This window comes from Coptis chinensis, chromosome 6, assembly GCF_015680905.1.
Source record: "Coptis chinensis isolate HL-2020 chromosome 6, ASM1568090v1, whole genome shotgun sequence".
In the NCBI taxonomy this organism is placed as follows: Eukaryota; Viridiplantae; Streptophyta; class Magnoliopsida; order Ranunculales; family Ranunculaceae; genus Coptis; species Coptis chinensis.
The window spans coordinates 28336926-28352795 of NC_141461.1; the positions used below are offsets into that span (position 1 = coordinate 28336926).

Below are 15870 nucleotides of genomic sequence, written 5' to 3' on the forward strand. Positions count from 1 at the left end.
AGTTTACCTGGAATAATAATAGAAGGTTTGTCGATAATATTATCGAACGGTTAGATAGAGCTCTAGCTTCTTCAGACTGGCTAGCTAAGTTCCCCAATGTGCTGGTTACTAATGTGGTTAATGCTACGTCTGATCATCTTTCTCTGAAGATCTCTCTGAAGACAAATGAGGAACAAACTGAAAGACCTTTTAGGTTCTATAGTATGTGGTTGCAAGATGAGTCTTGCAAACCTACTATAAAAAAAGCTTGGAATTCAGTTGCTCATGACCTTCCTACACTACACCATAATAGGATATTTGCAACACATCCCTTTTTTGCTTTGTAACGGCTATTTACCGTTAGCAAGTTCCCAACGCTATATAAGCGTTAGTAATGTTGTTAAGTGTTGCTTTAATTGTGGTGAATTTCATGAATTTATTTCCAACGCTTAAAAATCGTTTTAGAAGTGTTACAAATCAAAATTTCGAAAATTTTGCGAAAGAGGGAAACCAAAAAAAATCGCGCTCTATTATTTCGATCGAAATATAAAAGATAACTTTAGTCTCTCTCCTCTCTCTCTCCGCCGCTACACTGTTATGTCTCCTCCCTCTCTCTCATTGCCGGTACCCTCTTCTCTCTCTCTCGCTCACTTGGGTTAATACTACTTCAATTTTGCTTGGCTTGATACTGCTCCAAATTTTCTTGCTTCAAAGGTACAATTTTTATTTTTGTCGATGCACGAGCGAGCTTTCCAATATTCTAAATTCATTTTTTTTTCAAGAATCCTAATTTGAGATTGTATTTGGTGTTTTGTAACTTCCGTTACTTGTTTCTTGCTTCAGCAAACAAAATCTAAACCAAAGTGGAGTCACTCCTTGGCTGTTTAAGGCTTTGAGATGGAGATAGATCTTGAAATAAGTTCTGTCACTCATGCTAACCTTGATCGAGTGGAGGAATCTATGAGGACTTGTGGAAAGATGAAGAAGATGATGCAACAAACTCTCGGATCTACTAATATGCTTCGTGTGAACTTGCTACAGGACTAAAGAAAAGGTAATGTAGTCTCATGGAGATATTGAATTTGAGTCATTGAAATGAACAAGTAATTTAAATGAGTAGGTAGCTGGTTTATTGCATTTATGTTGATATTTGGATTCTCCCAAATTTTTTGTTGTGGTGCATATAGTAATCCCGTGGCAACACGTGATACGTGTTCCATAAATCAAAGCCCAAGTCTTTATTTTTAGAAGTTGTTACTTCTTTTTGTTTTGTTTTTTGGTTTTTCTTAATGTTCACTGCTACTATTAATTTAGATATGGTCCAAGTAGATTAGTGTCGTAGGTATTTAGTTAGCATCTTCTTTGTGTTGAGTTGGAAGAAAATTGAAGCGTGGGATGTACCCAACAACATTTTTGTCTTTTTAGTGTCAAATCAATTGATAAGCTGTGATTTCAAGCAAATGCCGCAAGGTGTCAATTTGAAGAAACTTCCTTTGTGAAACCCTAATTTACTCGAATACCCACAAAACCTCCTTTGACAAAACCCCAATATACTTGTCTTTGTTGTGCAGTGGTTGAAGAATCACAATGCATATTGGAATGTGGTGGAGAAAGGTATTGATTGGTACATGACTTGTAACTTTCTTCTAGTTCTATCTTGAAGATGTTTTGAAGATGTTCGATCGAATTTCGATTGTTTACTTGTGGCTGGTCTAGTAATTATATATTCCTATCAATATTTTGTAAGTTTTAGCGGAACAATACTTTTAAATAGGTGGTTTTCAAACTATTAATTTACTTGAATGTCTTTTTTTGTATGTTATGTTCCGAAACTTGAGTTATTTAAGAAGCTTTTGGAACTAACTCGGCATGTTCGTGGAAACCTATCGGGTCCTTAAAGTGTCAAAAGCATTTTAGCTTTAGACCTAGAGAGGTTTTGTTAGAAGGCGATAGACCGTATATCTTCAATTGGAAGAAATGTTGTTGGTTGATAAAAGGAAAGCAAGGAATGGCTAGTCTGATGGAGACAAACAATTGAATTTTCATTCTCTGCAGAGCTAAGGTATGAACGAACGGGATACCACTTTCACGAAGTTGGGAAGTGTACTTTATTCTTTAGGTTTCTAATTTGTGACCATGTTCCCTTTTCCCCCCGTTGCTTTCGAGAATCATTGTTTTCTCTGTTTTTGCATTTGTTTCTCTTATTTTTTTGTTGTTGTTGTTATTATTATTATTATAATTATTAGTATTTATTATTGTTATTATTATTACCTTGTTGTCAATACAATGAAAGTCCTTGAAGTCTTGAACTTTAAGCGTAGGAGAAAACGAAAAACGTAACAATGACGTAGCGGGCACATAGAATGATAGAAAGATTAGATTGATAGGAATAGGAAAATAAGTAGTTCGGCTAAAAATAACTCCATGAGCCCATAGTACTTAAGCAGCTTAGCTATGTTTTACGTTTCACAACACAACATACACAATAATTTTGGCTACCCATAATTTTTATCGAGAGCAGATGAGAACACTATTACGCTTGTCCTTTATACCACATTAACATTGTACATTTTCCAATTCAATTCCCATGTTACCTTGACTTAGTGAGTCAATGAATTGGTAACGGTCCATTAAAAACACATTGTCCTTTTTATGTTTTAGAAAGCAACAAACATCTTGATGGCATTGTTAATGAGCCCTATTTCCGCATTTTTGAATTTGATGTACATAATTGACATCAATTTTACTAAGGTCATCCCGATTGCTAGCAAAACATTTCGAGGAAAATGTACAAAAATCACAGCATCGGGCTTTACTTTCCTGATTTCTATCATGCCCAATTACTTCAAGTTTGAGTTGGGAGTTTAATTGGTTAGTAGCTTCCAGTTTAGGTAAATGGTTTCTAGCTTAGATGCCCGTGTTTGTTCCATTTTCTTTTAATATAAGATTTCGGTACTCGCGATGCATTATATTCTTGCTAAAGTCATGATACGTATTGAATTTTTGGGTGTGTGCTTACATGTTGCTTCCAATAGCTTAAAATAGGTTCTATCATAGCTACTTGCATTTTAGAAATCAGACTTGCTATTACAATGTCTTTGAGGATTGAGACTTATATGTTTATGAACTAGCGGACAAGTTTGTGGTACTAAATAATATTTATTCTAATGCAACACATTTTCATCGAGAAATTGATGTATAAATAGTGTTATTAGTAGTTATGTGGCTGGTTGGTGCTAGCGGATTCTTTGTTTTAATTTGCTTGTTCATTATGGGTCAAGACTTTGGGAGCTCTTGATATTTTTGAATAATGTAAATAGTTTGATCTAAATTAGAACCTTGCTAAAATTTTTGAAGTTTTTCTAATTAAACCCTTTGCAGATCTTGTTTTGATCTCTTGGCTATTAAAAAATGGTGGACTTTAGTAATCAAGTGAGCATAGCAAATGCGCCTCTCTCCCTATTAATCCTACTGTGATTTTTTTATGTTTTATTTAATAAGTCCTAGTTTTGTATATTCAGAACTCAGAATGTTGTAGTTTGTGTGCTAATTCTACCCGTGATTGTAGAAAACTCAACTAATACAATCTATCACATGGCATCGGTCAATTTCATCTCTATTGATTGGGTCAAGTTAGAAAGACTTCTCTTGATTGGTGATCGACTACGTCTTCTTCTTTTGTAGATACTTGGAACTATATTATCTCCTCAAGATACCAAACATGGGACGGGGATTGATTCAAGCAAATGGCTTGCGTTTTAGGCGTGTTACGGGTCTCATAGTTGATGGTTATGGAACTATTGATGGATGGGGTACAAATTGGTGGTCTAATTCATGCCGCAAACAGCCACAACAAGGTAACCTACACTTCGCCCCATTAATATGTTTTGGAATAGTACGCTCGGCAATTTTTACAGCCTAATTGTCTCAGCTTTTGCTTTAATTTGCAGGATTGCACAAAAATGGATCCAACAAGTAAGTATTTATATGTTGATTGGTATATGTTAAGCATCTAGTAATATTTGTTAATAAATTTCGATAAAATCGCTGAATTTTGTTGTTAGGCTATCAAGTTCATATTCTGCTCCAATAGTTATCTCAAAGATCTTCACTTCATCAACAAAGGCAAATACACATATTGGCATAAGACAATCGTAATGGTTTCATATTACAAATTTGAAAATCGATTGCTCAAAACCAGCCCCAACATAGGCGGTATCCATATAGACAGATCTAAGCATGTTTTTATTGACCGCCAAGCATCGGAAGTGGTAAATAGCACTCTTTGGTTGATTTTTCTCGTGACTTCTTAAGAGAATATGTAGATTGAAGCTAATTTTTTCAATTATAACTACAATTTACAGGGGATGATTGCATTTCCATTGGAGACCACACGGACATCGGGATAAACAATATTAATTGTGGTCCCGGGCATGGTATAAGGTAAGGATATTCATTCCATTGATCAACAATCAATTGAAGTTGTAATGGCCGACCCTCAAAAAACACGATTGAAGTATGCACTTTGAGAATCTATTGGCCCGTTTAGACACGGTAGGCTCGTGATACAGTTTGCCCTTGTAGTATGCCACAAAATTATGTGGATTTGGTGGTGCAAAGGTGTGAACCGCTGGTGGTGTGCATGTATGGTGGTGGTGGTGGTGGTGTGCGGTGTGTGGTGGTGGATCTTTGGTGTAGTGGTGTGACTGGTGATGCGGTATTGTGGTGCGGTGGTGTGTACTCTTCTTACCGCATACAACTCTCTTTTCTCTCTTGAAATCGTGGTCAATAGTGTTTCTCCTATCACACTCTGTTGTTATCCGGCCTTCATTGGTCCTATGGAACATGAAGTAACTAGTTGCTCGTTTGTGTATCAGATATGATTAAGTAGGTGAGTCAATATCTTTTGTTTATCTTTTCCTTAGCTATTGGCACTTTTATGACCTTGTTTGTTGTTTGTGGATTTTGGCGGCATAGTCATTCGCCAGGCCGCGATCCGATAGATCTGTGCGTAATACCCTTGTATGCAATGTACTAAATCCTATTGGGTTGTTGGCTGGACTCTTCATTTGTTCCTATACCTACTACTATGAACAAAATGGTAGCATACTAGCAGGTAGTCCTTGGATTTTCGTACTATTTAATATTATCTCAATCACTCAATGTTTAAATGTGAATAGTCTAAAACCTGTCCCTTCTAATCAACTCATTATGGTAACTATTTTTTTTTCCTCGATATAGAGGAGCAATTGGTCTATTTGATGTGAAGTGGAGACGAAGTTGTAGGTTGAGGTTCAAATATATTAGACGAGGAATGCTAAGGATAGCCTCTTCAACTCGAGGCTTGGAGCTACCCTATTGAAATACACTATTATTGGTGATTCCAGGAAAGACACCTACTAAATTCCAAAGGGTAACGTAGTAAATTATCAAACCCGTTGTGTTTTCCTTTTTATTTCAGTTCAAGGTTGGATTTTGTGCTGAAATTTGATGTTGTATGCTATAGGTTCCACTTAAAACTCTTCCTATTGGCTGCACAACTAGAGTGAAGGATCAAGGTTTGAAGCATGGCGGCATGAGTCTCTCTCTCTCTCTCTCTCTCTCTCTCTCTTTCTCTCTCTCTCTCTCTCTCTCTCTCTCTCTCTCTCTCTCTCTCTCTCTCTCTCTCTCTCTCTCTCTCTCTCTCTCTCTCTCTCTCTCTCTATATATATATATATATATATATATATATATATATATATATATAAACAAGGAAAGTCGTCGTTAGGAGCTTATTGAATGAATGTTACACGTTGTTTGGTATGACTTATGAGAAGCTATGTTTGAAGGTAAAAAGTGGTATGTTCTAAATATACAATGAGTCGTTGATATAGGAATCTATTTGCTTTTGTGTCCTTCTCTCCTGATTTGTTTATAAAGTGGCTTGAGAACTAGGGTGTGTTTGATTGCATGAGGGAATTTGCATTATTGAATCCCACATTTTAGTGCAATTCTCAAGAGATAGGAATCATATATAGGTAGGTATGGGAAACGTTGGGCAAGTTCTTTCTTAGCTTGATAGATCATTTTGTTGTCGTTCGGTGTATTATGTAGGGTATCGATTTTATGAAGAGAAAAACAAGAAGGCCAAAAAAATTGCTTCCCAATCTGATGAGTCATGATCACCTCAAGTTCCTCATCAAGGTAAAACTTAGACCCTACTATCCATTTTCTCAATTTTCAATTTGTCAAGTTACTACAAGGTTTTCTTTTTATGCACCGATTTTATGTAATCATTGTTTATGTCGTCGAGATATGGGAGTAGACAACAGATGCTCTATCTTTAGGGGAGGGTGGTGGTGGTCAAGTATTTAATTAATTGCATGAATTTAATTAGTATGATTGTTTTTCTAAATTCATTATTTGTTTTGTGAATTTTTTGGAATTAGATGGGCTTTGTGGAGCGGCACTAGGATTTATATTGAGTGAAGCCATCGTCACTAATGCTTGTTATTGCATTTTGAAGATTCAGGATTGTTTGAAAAATCGTATAGAAATTTGTAACCTTTAGTAAATTTGAATTTGTAACCCTCAAAACTCTTATGAAGTTATATATATGGTTCAATAAATATAATATTTTTTTGAGGTGTTTGTTTGTGTTTATTTTACTTATCAAATGGTATGAAAAAGTATTGGTAATTTTATTTGCTTCTATATGAAATTAGGAGGTGTAGGTTTAGGGAAGAAAAAAATTAAAATAATTTTTTTTACCATATCAACACATCAGTAACGGTTGTAAACCGTTGCAAAGCAAAAAATAAATATTAAAGCGTCATTAATAATTGTTACAAATTAAACTACACAACGCTTATTAACCGTTAGTAATTATAATTCTGCAACGGTTAATAACCGTTGGAAAATTTGGTTTGCAACGCTTTTTAACCGTTAGTAATTGTCACTCTGCAACGGTTAATAACCGTTGGGAATTTTTGTTTGCAACGCTTATTGACCGTTGCAAAAATTTCCAACGCTTTACCCACGCCATATTTGCAACGCTTAAAAAGCGTTGCGAAAATTATTAGCAACGGTTTTTTGCCGTTGCAAATAGCCTGTTTTGGTGTAAGGTTGACCGAATGTTATAAATAAGTGAAAAAATCTCTTTGAGAGAGTCTTAAAATTTTGGAATAAAAGGTTTTGGAAATATTTTTATAATATAAAAAGACTCGAGAAAAGAGTTGGATAGAGTTTTACAAAAGCCCCTCAACCCTTCAAATCTGGAAAAAGCAAAAGTTTTAAAAAATGAGTTGTTTGATTGGAATGAAAAAGAAGAAGATTTCTGGAAACAAAAGTCTAGTCAACACTGGATGAAGGAGGGAGGCAGGAACACTAAGTTTTTTCATCTATCTACTATTTATAGACGTAGAAAAAATAACATAGATAAAGTTAAAGATGATGAGGGGGTTTGGAAAGAAGGCAGGAAAGGGGTAGGCAACACTATAAAAGAATATTTTGAGAATGTGTTTGAATCAAGTAATCCTCCGGAGAATGAGGAGATCAGTATTCTGTTTACTCCCTGTATCACTGAAAGGGAAAACCAAATTCTCAGTGTTTGCCCTTCCAGAGATGATATTTGGCATGTGGTAAAAAAGTTGGGGGATCTCAAGTCTCCTGGACCAGATGGGTTTCAAGGTATTTTTTATCAACAATGCTGGGATGTGGTTGGGGATAATATTATTGACTGTGTTCAAGATTTTTTTATGTATGTTAAGATGAATGCTAGTTTTAATGAGACTTTTATTGCCCTGATTCCAAAGATCTCTAATCCTAATCATGCTTCTAAGTTTAGACCTATTAGTCTCTGTAATTTTTGTTATAAAATCATATCTAAGTTGTTGGCAAACAAATTAAATACTCACATAAATAAGATAGTTTCTCCTTTTCAAGGAGCTTTCATAAAAGGTAGAAATATAGGAGATAACATAGGTTTAGCTAGTGAGATTTTTCATAATATGAAACATATGAAATCTAAAAAAGGTTTTGTTGCTCTAAAAATGGATGTCTAAGGCTTATGAAAAGTAGAGTGGTCTTTTATTGACAGAGTAGAGTAGTCTTTTATTGATAAGATTTTCTAGAATTTGGGGTTTAATGAAAAGTGGAGACTCCTCATCTCCCAATGTCTTACTACAGTCTCCTTTAAAGTGTTGTTAAATAGAGCTCCTCTGGATACTGATATTCAGTGCAGAAAGGTCGAGACAGGGGAGATCCTCTCCCCTTATTTGATTATCTTGGTCTCAGAAGCTCTGTCTAGGATGATAGCTGCTACTGAGCACAAAGGGGAGATCCATGGGATTAAAATTAAAAAAGGAGCTCCACCAATCACTCATCTTTTGTATGCAGATGATTTTATTTTGTTTACAAAAGCAAATCTAAAGGAAAATGGGAATTTGAAAAAGATTTTGGAAGATTATTGTGAGGTGTCTGGTCAAAAGATTAATTATGATAAGTCTAGTTTCTATAGCAATAGGAATGTGAATAATAAACATAAAAAGATCTTGAAAATATTCTGAAAAATGAGGCTGTTTGAAAAAAAAAGATAAATATCTAGGGGTTCCTATAGTCCTCTCTAGAAAAAAGAGAGATGACTTTGATTACTTGGTTGATAAAGTTCATGGGAAGATCAAGGGATGGAGGACTAAAGTTCTTTCCTTGGCTGGAAGAACTACTCTCATCCAGGCTGTGGTTCAAGCCACTCCTATTTTTGCTATGGCAACCTATCTCCTCCGAGTGGCCACCTGTGATAAGATAGATAAGACCTGTAGAAATTTTTGGTGGCATGGAACAGAGGAAAGTAAAAGCATCCACACCAAGGGGTAGGATAGCATTTGTAGACCTAAGGCCTAAGGTGGCTTAGGGTTCAGAAAAACCCTAGATATGAATAAAGCTATGCTTGCCAAGTTGGCATGGAAGGCTTTCATAGATAAAACCTCCTTGTGGGCAAAAACTTTTTTAGCAGTTTATGGTAGACATTGGTTTGATGTCAAAGAAAACCCACCCCCTCATACATCCTAGTTCTGGAAAGGGATTCATAGGGTGGCCAGAACACTCACTGATGGGTGGGTGTGGAGTATAGGTAATAGGAATGAGGTTTCCCCGATGAATCAACCTTTGGTCGAAAGTATTAATAATAAGCCTATTAGCATTAGTGAGCTGATGCCTATGAGACAAGAGCTTCAGGCTCTCAAAGTGAAGGATATTATGATGGAGAATGGGAATGGCTAGGATGCAAATAGGATTGAGCACCTATTTCCTCTAGCTGTTACAAATCTCATCAAACAAGTGATCATCATACCAAATAATGATGATCAAGATAAGATTAGGTGGTTGAGCACTAGAAATGGTACTCTCACTATTAAATCAGCTTACTAGAAGTTGATGGGAAATCAAGAGATAGCACAGTCCTCCTCTTGTAACATGAGGACTGTCAAAACTATCTGGAAAATACCTATCACTGCCAGCATTCAGATTTTTCTATGGAAGTTGTATTTGGGTAGCCTCCCTACTGGGGATTTGCTCAGCAGAAGAGGTCTGAAGGGTGACTTCTCTTGCCCCTTCCGTGGAGAGGTCCAAGAGGACCCAGAACATATTTTCTTCCAGTATGCTTGGGTTCAATCCATTTGGTTTGGATCTAACATTGGGGGCAGAATGGAAGAAGTAGCAGGAAATAATGTAAGGGAGTGGTTGGATATGTTTGTTGAATGGACCAAGGACCATGATGATGGAGTAGCATAAAAAGAAATTTTAGCTATGGTAATCATGCATGAGCTTTGGGAAACTAAAAACAAGGTGAAGTTCGAAGGCAGAAGCAAGAATAGAGAGAGTCTAATAAGAAGGACCTTTGCAACATGGACCAGAGTCCTCAAGGCTTTTGAGGAAAATCAGGGAGTTGGGAATCAACAGTCCCAGAATAAAGTCTCTATAAACTCTAATACGTGTCTAAGTGAAAATTTATTTCCTGTAATTGAAATTGACGCAGTAATAATAAGATTTGATGCTACTTTCTTCAGGGAGACTAGAGATGCAACAGCTGGAGCTATGGCATGGGACAAGGAAGGGTGTCTACTAGGAGCAGCGACAAGGAGGTTTAAAGCAAGGGATGCAGAGGAAGCAGAAATGGTGGCCATAGAGGTTACAGTGAAGCTGCCTAGGAGTACAGGAGCTAACTCTTTCTTTGTTTGAGGGGGATAGCAAGCTAGCTATCCAAAATGCTGTAAACTTTGTGGAATCAAATCTGTGTAATTGGAAACTTGTACCTATAAAATTTATGGTAGATGAAATCTGTATGTCTTTTGGATTCTATAAGTTCTATTGGATTGGTAGGGAGATTAATAGGGAAGCCTATGAGTTGGCGAAGTGGGCTATACAGGTTAATGTTTGTAGTGTGATTCCGTTAATGTTTTAATATATGGTATGTTGTTAGAGCATCTTTAGCAGTGCAACCAAAAAAACACCAAATCAAAAAAACACCAAGCAATTTCAGGAGTAACATCAAAAAAACACCAAGCAACTATGCGGTTTTGCCAAAACCGCGCCATATAGCCCACGCGATTTTGGCAAAACCGCTACCATCGAAGCCCCCAACCGACGAAAGCCCAAGCCCACGCGGTTTTGCCAAAACCGCGCGGTGTTCTAAACACCGCGTGCTACTTCTATATAAGCAGCTCCAAAGCCGCGCGGTTAAGTCATTTTCACCTCTTCTCACAATCATAAAACCCTCTCCTTAGTTAAAAAAAAATCAAAAACCTACCTAAACTCTTGAAATTTTATATGGATCCCTTTGAACCTTTCGACGATGATAATTGGCAGTACACACATGACATTGGTGATGGGGGAGAAGACAGTGGGGGAGAAGAACCCGAGGATGTCGCGCCGACTGATAGACATCCCGTGACGTCATCGGAGTATCGATAAACGACTTGATTGGCAATTTACACCTGGAGAAGCACTTGATATGGAAGTTGTGTCTTCTACACGTGATACAAAACACGTGTCGAGTGCAGTGGCTAATACTCAGGTAATTAATTAGTTTTGATTAAATATTTTGAATATTAATTAGTTGAGTTGGACCAATTAATTATTTATCTTATAATGCCATTTTTTTTTTTTATAATATCGGATGTTGTTGACTACCGAAAGTTAGATCGGCTTTACTTGGTGTTAGAGAGTGGTGGAAGGTTATTAGGAGTTTGGATGAGTTTGTACATATTAGAGATAGTATTTTGTATACACCTTTGGGTATTTTGATTGATACGGATTATGAGAAGGTGATTGGGCAAAGTGGTCATAGTTTTAGTAGAAAGATGGTGGAGTAGAACTCATACATTTCATTTTCCTCAGCGGAGTTAGGGTTCACACCACTAGACTTCACTATGATTTTCGGGTTGAGTATCGGTATAGGCCAACCGATACATTTTCATACACATTATGAGAATATGGATAGTATGCTTGTGAGTTTTCCTCGTTTGGGTGCGGATGCTTATGATTCTTCCGGGATTAAGCTATCTCATATTAAGATCGCGATATATGGAACCCCTCTTGCATCGATACACGAAGCGGAGTTAGCTTTGATCGCTCTACCGGGTAGTGAGGGTGTCGACAAGATGTTAGGGCTTTTTATGTTTTAATTGGGCATGTTTTGTTTCCCAATGGTCATTCTGATGCATTTACCGGGATATTATGCTTATGTATCCGATTTGCATACTATGAGGGATTATGACCGGGTAGCTCAAGATATGCCACATTGATATCGGCGTTAGATAAAGCTTCAAAGACATTCGAAAGTAGAAGTCCTCAGATTGCAGGATTCACGGGACTTTTAGAGATTTGGTTTTATGAGTACTTTCGATGTCTTTGTCCTAACATAGACATGATTGCTGATACTCGCCCTAGATTTGCTAGTTGGTCAGGGCCTCACTTGACTCGTAAATGGAGGGCGATTAGGAATAATATATGTATGGCTCGTGCTCGATTGATATTAGATCATTGTCATCTATCGAGTGGAGACCTTGGCGTTTGTCTCTTGCCTTTGACGATCCGGTGACAAAGATGCTTGTGTGTTGTCACGCCACGAGTTGTTTTTGCCGCATTACGATTTGTCATTTTGGTACCGCGGGCGGCGGATGTTGGAGGCGATGACTGGGCGTTATGGAGTTCCATGTGCTCCCATGCGGATGTTAGTGATGCAAAGTCGTGGGGTAGAATTCAAGTTCATAAAGTTCATGCCGGTGGTGGTCCTTGGCCGACGCGTCTTCTTTTGTTGTTAAGCGCATGGCGATCAAGATTATAGATGGTGGAACCGTGTCTCCATGGGTCCGTTGTTGCCTCTGTTGGTCGGGCTAGCAACTTCGAAGTTTGTGGGCTGGAAGGGATGAGGCGTGAGCTATGTATTCCTCATCCGCCATAGCTTTGTTTACAACCCACAACCTCTCGAATGCATATCGGCCGACCTCACGTAATCCGCGGTAATCCTCGGATGTTTGCGTGTGTGGACGATGGGGAGCCTACTTATATTTCCATTCCTAAGGTGCCTCATGCTCGTTTCTCTCGAAGTTAGAGCCGATATTGATCAAGATACCATGGTGAGTTAAATTGTTTTATTTATCTTCTTCATTATATATATAATATGTACTCCAATAATCGTATTTTCTTGGATTTTGCCGAGGTTCGAGAAAGATATGAGAACCATGTTCTCATGTTTGATGGGATGAGGATCGCCTGTATCATTATAGCCAAGAAAGAGAGGAGGCATATTCTCGGACATATCGGCAATCCCAAAGACGTATATGAGACTCGAAAAGCGATGAGGATATGCAGCCAAGTGTACACGCAAAGAACATCGGGGAATATGAGGAACTTCAGTCGAAGTAGTTAACCTCCGGTTTGACAGAGAAGATCATCGGTCCCGGATTAGGAACTTAGAGGGGCGGCTTGAGCGTCCAAATAGAGAGCGAGGAGGGATCGAGTGGTAAGGGGCGTAAGAAGAGAGCTAAATAAATTTGATGTAATATGATAGGTTTTGAATTATTTTAGATATTATATAATTATATCATAATCATAGATTTTGGACTGCATAATCATAATCATAATCATAATCATAGGTTTTTAATTTTTTTAATTTTTTCGATTTTGAATTATAATTCTTAATTTCTTCAATTGCACAATTGTTAATTTCTTAACTTCTATGCACAACTCATAATTTTTCAAGTTTTATGCACCACAGTTCTAATTTTCAGAAGTAAAACCACGCCCATTGAAGCCCATTTAGCAGTCCAAGCCCACGCGGTTTTGCCAAAACCACGCAGTGTTTCTCAAACTGCATGAGTGATTTGATACAGCATCAAACCTAAAACCAAATATTGATTGATTTGGTGTTTGGTTTGGTGTTTTCATCAACATATAGTAGTACTGTTGAAGTTGAAAAAACAAATGTTTTTTTTTATGCTAGGTTGATATTAGTGCTAAAGATGCTCTTAGAGGATAAAAACAAATGTTTGACGTACAGGTACCGGTTTGACTCACGTACAGGTTTGACGCCCACAGTACTCACAGGCACGACATGTGTCCAATAAAAGTCCACAACGACTAAAAATGAAAAAACTTGAACTCTCTCTAGTTCCCACACACTCTCTCCCCTAAACTTACTTTTCCTCTCTTTCCACCGGCAGTACTAACACCACCGAATCTCGCCGTTGAATTTCTGGCAAGATAAAAATAGAAATCGATCCAACTGTTGTTCCACCTTAAACATGACACTGATTTGAATCATATCCATTTGAGCTTGTTGTTAATATGAATATTTTTATTGTATTTTTATTTTTTATAATTGTTTTTGGTAAAGTGGATTTTGTAACTATTGAGTTTGGATTTAAGGTTATGCAAAATGATTGGGTGTGAGGTGCAGAAGATAGGAACCTTGGTGAATAATAGAAATGAGATTGAGGGTATAATTTTTCTAATGGCTAGACAGTCTAGTGGAGAAATGGGTATTTAACAAAAAATGTAAAGTTAACAAGAAGGGAAAGATTGACATTTAATAAATTATCAAAAACAGGATAATTCAAATCTGTTTTCGGCGATTTACACATGTCAGTAGTTGGATTATTGGAAGGATTCAGAGATGTGGATGGTGATGGGTTGCGGGAATCATAACAGAGATGTGGATGGTAAAGGTATTGGACTGAGTTTTTCTAATATCTCGCCGGAAATTAGGTGGTGAGATACTGAGATTTTGGAAAGAGGACAAGTGGGGAAGAGAGAGAACCGGGAAGGCGTTGGAAAAAGAGAGAGAGAGAGTCTTTTACGTTTGTTTCTTTCGACTTTTTTGGACAAGTGTTGTGCCTGTAAGCACTGTAGCGTCAGACCTGTGAATTAAAAAAAAGTAAAAAAACTCCCTCCTTTTGAGAGAAAAAGCTCCTGGTTGTAAAGTGGAATATCGCCAAAATAAATGGCTGCAGAAACAAGACTAGTGTTTTTTTTGGTTTTTTTTTTTTGGCTAAAGATATTTCATTATGAGTCGTGACGAGGAGAGATATCTCTCGGTGCCAAAGGAGAGATCTAATGTAATAGCGGTTAGATAGGAAAATTTCATATCTCTAAAAGAGTTTCACTAAAAGTTAAAATTATTTTGTTGGCCCACAACTGACAATATCATAACAAACTAAATAAAAAAAACCAAAATGACTTCAAATGAGTCTACATGCATTTCTTCCAGAACGCTCATGGAAAGCTTTCTCTTTCTTTCTTTCTTTCAACTTTTTCTTTGGTAAAAATCCAATATTGAAGTAGTTCTAATGTTGAAATACTACGTATTAATCTAACAATCCAAAATCCAATTTAATAAAGGGGAGTTTACAAAAAAAAAAAAAAAAAATTAAATTTATATATTGTAAGAATTGCAATTTTCTCGGATTAATGATTTATTACTACTTATTACAAGATTAATTTCTTGCACTTCTTAACAATAGTTGAAGCATTTTTTGATAGTATATGCAATAACAGTAAATATGGAGAAAACTGGTTGTGGTATTGATAGTTGATATGTATTTTGTTTATATGGAGAAAAACATGGAGGAAAGAGTAAGAGCAAAAGACTGTGTTTTCATGGCCTTTGCTGATTCATTGTCCTTGAGATATGCGTCTATCTTATGGCCCTTGTTAAAGTGCGCTCTATTTGGAGGAGAGATTATCTCTCCTTATCATTGGCCTTTCATTATTTAGGAATCAACCTTGTAATACAAATGTCTCTCCTATCATGATTAATCCATCCACCTAAGAATGTGGGTGGAGTTACATTCCACACAAAATTGAACTTTGGCATCCATTGTATCCAGCTCTCCGGAAATTGATCTATGTGTTCAGTGGTGAGATCCCAATCCATAGTTGCAGCCTGTTGAGCTGCGTAATTTGCCAAGGCATCTGCACCATGATTTACTTCCCTATAATTCCACTGCAGGATAAAATTTCCTTCATTCATCAATTTCCAAATTTCCATTATCAAGTCTTTAACTAGTGATGGAACCTGAGAAGCCTTGTTAGTCACTAGCTGATGTAGTATACTACAATCTGTTTCCATCACCACATTTGTAAAGTTTAATTCTTTCACTGCCTTTATTCCTACCCTTAATGCCATAGTTTCTACTATCAACGCCAATTCATAGGCTATTAGAACTGCAATGGCCATTATAACATTGCCATTCTCATCTCGTAATAAACATCCAGCCCCAGCAGCACCTGGATTTCCATGAGACGATCCATCCATGTTTAGTTTAAGCCAACCCCTCGATGGACAATCCCATTTGACATTAATCTCCATCATCTTCTGATTGTTTGATGAGCTACCTCCATCAATTTCCTACA

General features: G+C 37.0%; 2 long non-coding RNA genes across 2 annotated transcripts; both read left to right on the top strand.

Moving 5' to 3' along the window:
* The first annotated feature begins 554 nt into the window (after positions 1 to 554).
* LOC147492433 (uncharacterized) lies at positions 555 to 1584 on the top strand. The gene is made up of 3 exons (XR_015198025.1): positions 555 to 693; positions 823 to 1033; positions 1551 to 1584. It is a non-coding gene; the product is annotated as an uncharacterized LOC147492433 (long non-coding RNA).
* A 3442-nt stretch (positions 1585 to 5026) lies between these two features.
* LOC147492434 (uncharacterized) lies at positions 5027 to 5512 on the top strand. Its single transcript, XR_015198175.1, has 3 exons — positions 5027 to 5095; positions 5221 to 5392; positions 5486 to 5512. It is a non-coding gene; the product is annotated as an uncharacterized LOC147492434 (long non-coding RNA).
* Positions 5513 to 15870: the final 10358 nt, after the last annotated feature.